Raw genomic sequence first — 4,260 nt, forward strand, 5'->3', positions numbered from 1 at the left:
TCCTATCATGCCCTAGCACAAAGTGGACCATTTGCCTCACTGACTATCCAACTCAGAACTGGTGGTACCTTTGGATCCACATTTCCTCTGAAAGCCTTCACCAGTTCCCACTCCCATCTGACATCCTTATCCCCCAACATCAGACAGCCATCCCATTCTGGTACAGATGGCCAATCAAGTAACCCACAAACCAATCTATGAATATAATAAAAGACTTCCTTTTAAGTGGGTTTTTTAAAAAATTTACTTTTTTAAATCTGTTTTCCTTTAAACAAAGAACTTAACTGCTAGGTCCTATGGATCACATTAGCAGCTAAGTTCTTTCCTCCCCTGACAAGCCACATTTTGAACCTCTGCCCCCTCCCCCACGAAGGTTCCACTAAGTCGTCTGATTCTTGCAAAATGTCCTTCTTCTTCCCCCAATTCCCCAGTTGCTCCTGCCTCTTTCAGTGCCAAGTTGAAAATGACACCAGCAGCTCCAAGCTGTACTTTTGTAGTACAATACCACTGTTAGGGGGTTCAGCTGCTGTAAGCTGATAAAAACATGATGGCAGATAAAGGCCAAATGGCCCATCCAGTCTGCCCATCCACAGTAACCATCATCTCTTCCTCTCTCTAAGACATCCCACGTGCCTATCCCAGGCTTTCTTGAATTCAGACACAGTCTCTATCTCCACCACCTCTTCCGGGAGACTGTTCCACGCATCTACCACCCTTTCTGTATCTAATGACTACAAGAGGGTGCTGGAAAGTTCTCAGCCCAGCCAACTTCCTCAATTCTGAGCGTTATTTTGCTACTGTAGCTAAAAAGTGTTACAGAATAATAATAATAATAACTTTATTTTTGTATACCGCATTACCATGGAAGTTCTATGCGGTTAACAGATGAAGAGACTGTACATTACAGCGAAGTTACACTTTTTTTTTTTTTTTTTTGCATAGCTACATTTACATTTTCGGCGACGCTACATTTACGGTGAAGTTATTTTTCAGGTCGGTTACAATTGCAGAGAAGTTACATTTGCTGTAAGTTGCATATATATAGTGGAGTTCATATAGTAGTGTTACATATGGCGGTGATATATACTGCGGAGTTCGATAAAGCAGAGCAGAGGCATTTAGTAAGGGAGGGGGTGATTAGTTGGATAGGGTGATCCATTTTGTTAAGCCATTTGGTGGCTGACAGGATTGGAGGAGTCGAGAGTCTGAGGTAAGTCAAGGTCCGAGGAGGAGGCAAGGAAGAGGGGGGGCACTTCAGTTATCCGGCACCCACGGGGATTGGTGGATACCAGATAACTGTTTTTCTGGTTAATTGAGAGTGTGTTATAAACCTTGTCTAACACACTCTCAACTCCACCCCCTCCCTACCTCAAGCTCTAAGGTGGTAGAGTCCTGAGTCGCGAACCCCCTTGCTCACTCCCTCTCTCTCTTCCTTAACCAAAGTGCAGCGGTCAGCAGGAGGCAACCTTAAAACAGGCTGTGATTAGCCCTGGCAGGGCCTTTCCTCTGATGTGTAGGAAGTGACGCGTCAGAGGAAAGCCCTGCTGGGGCTAGCTGTGAGCAGTCTGCGTCTCCTGCTGTGCTTTGGGTAAGGAAGAGGGAGGGAGCAAGGGAGTTTGCAGCTCATGACCTGCTTCTTCCACTTTGGGGCTTAAGGAAGGGAGGGATAGAGGAGATCTTTGCAGCTCAGGACCGTTGCTGTTCTGGTGCTTTGGGGCAGGAGGGAAGGGGGTTCGTAGCTGCTTGGAGGCTTGAGGGAGGGAGGGAGGATTTGAGGCTCAGGATGCTGCCGCTTGTGCTTTGGAGGACATTTTTTTTCCCACCGGTGATTTTTTGCTGGTTGTGTGAGAGTCCCAGTTAACTGAGACCCTACTGTGTTTCATTTTGCAAAGGGCCAATTTGTAGAATCGTAATGCTATGTTTTGACATTGTTTCAGGTTATTGATTGAACCATGTCAACGACAAGTGTGGGACTCTGAGCCATCATGAAGTTCCTATTCCTATTCCAAAGGAAATCCATAAAACTATGATGCAAATATTGAGTTACAAATGCCCATCATACTCCACAGTGAAAATGTGGTGTGCAAACTTTCAGCTTGGAGATTTTGAGACTGAAGATGGAATAAGATCTGGGAGGCCTCAAACGGTGTCAGCTCTTGAAATTGTTGCCCATGTCTATGTCCTGATTTTGGTAGACTGGCAAATATCAGCTAGAACAATTGCTGAGACACTACAGATATCCAGGGAAAGTGTTGGGTTTATAATCAAGTTTCAAGTTTAATAAATTATTTAATTTGATCGCAAAATCATATTTCAATGCGATTTACAATAAATAACAAATCAAAAAAGTAAAAATTATAAAATCCACATCCAACACATACAATACTAATAGACATTGATACATTAGGGCAAAGGGTAGTTTAAAATACAATATTAAAAAATAAAACTACAAATAAAATCAGGCATAGCTTAGTACACACAGGAAGGGAAACATGAACCCACATATTTCAATGAACTAGTTCTACAGGTGACAATGAGCCTCCATGTCCTGCCCCAAAATATAAAAATGCCGGTTTATTGAAAAGCATCTTTAAAAAGCCAGCTCTTCAGAAGATTTTTAAATTTATTCAATAGTTTTTCCTCTCTTATGTAAATTGGAAGTAAGTTCCAGATTTGTGGGGCCGAAACAGAAAAAATCATGTCTCTCCTGGAGTAGATCACTTTTAAAGAAGGGACTATTAATAAAGCTTTATCTTCTGATCTTAAAGATTTAAATGGGGAGTAAGGTATTAAATATCTTTCTAGAAATGTTGGGGCTTTATTTATAAGTATTTTATGAGTAAGTAAAGCTATCTTATAGGTGATTCTATGGATTACTGGTAGCCAGTGTTTCTCTCTTAAAAGTGGTGTCATGTGATCAAATTTTTTCTTTTTCATAATTATTTTTATTGCAGTATTTTGAATGATCTGGATTCTACGTATTTCTTTTAAAGAAGCTCCTTTATATAGTGTATTACAGTAATCTATTTTTGATATTACCAGTGAATGAATTAAAATATTTAGCGTAGATTCATCAAGAAAAGGTGATAATGATCTAATAGAAGCAGGTTTTTACTAATGTGCTAATTTGTTCATGATAGTTCAGTTTTTGATCTAACACAACTCCTAAAATTTTCACTTTTGTAGCTGCTTTGAGGATTGTTTTATTCATAATAATATCTGTACCTGGTTCAAGCCCCTCTCTACAGGGAAAAAGTATGATTTCAGTTTTAAGTGTATTAAGTGCTAGCTTATTGTCCTGTAGCTATCGAGTAATTTTTGAAAGTTTGTCATTTAGTTCAATGATGTCCCCGGCTACATTCGTGTCTAGAGGGTACAGAAGTTGCATGATCAGCTGGGTATACAGAAACTGTCAGCCAAGTGGGTGCCCAAATATTTGAATACTGCTCACAAGGCTACCAAAACGATGGATGTTTTGTCGCAGTTGGGGTTTCAGTGCATAGACCATCCACCCTACTCACCAGATCTTGCTCCATCTGACTATTTTCTGTTTCCAAAGTTTAAAAAGAGTTTGAAAGGGCGACACTTTTTGAGTGATTTGGAGGTGATTGCAGCAGCGGAGTATTTTAGTGACTAGACAGAGTATTTTTGGAAAGGTAAACAGCAACTTCATGCATGATTTGCCAAGTGTGTTGAACTTAGATGTGGAATAACTTCTAAGTTTCAGGGCTCCATATTATTCTCTTCTTGGCTGGGTTGAGAACTTTTCAGTGGCTCCTCTGTATTATGATGTCATAATGCCTCACTGGTGATGTCACAATGGCTTGGTTTCCCTATACTCTTGCCCATTTACTAGATGCATTTGCCTCATTGAAAATAAAAATGTGGAATAACTTCTAAGTTTCAGGGCTCCACGACATTTTCTCCCTGGGCCCTCTATGTATCTTATGGTAGCTGACATTGTACAGTGAGTCCTACTGGGAATGTCCCTCCCTGAGACTCAGCATTTCTATGGACAGCGCTGATCATTTTTGTTGTCGAGGGAATTTGTGCTGAATCACCGAGAGCCGGATTCTGCAGAACAAATGGGGAAAAACGAATTGCATCGATTGCTTGAAGACACGCGAAGCCAAACTGCTTCGTCACAGAACGCGAGGCCCAGTGAGTCAGAGACGGGAACTACAACTCCCAGCGTGCCGAGCGCGTTGGCGCGCCGATGGGTTGTGCGCAAGCGCGTTGGGGGTTTGTCTGCGCGGCCTG

Source organism: Geotrypetes seraphini, chromosome 13, assembly GCF_902459505.1.
Source record: "Geotrypetes seraphini chromosome 13, aGeoSer1.1, whole genome shotgun sequence".
Taxonomy (NCBI): domain Eukaryota; kingdom Metazoa; phylum Chordata; class Amphibia; order Gymnophiona; family Dermophiidae; genus Geotrypetes; species Geotrypetes seraphini.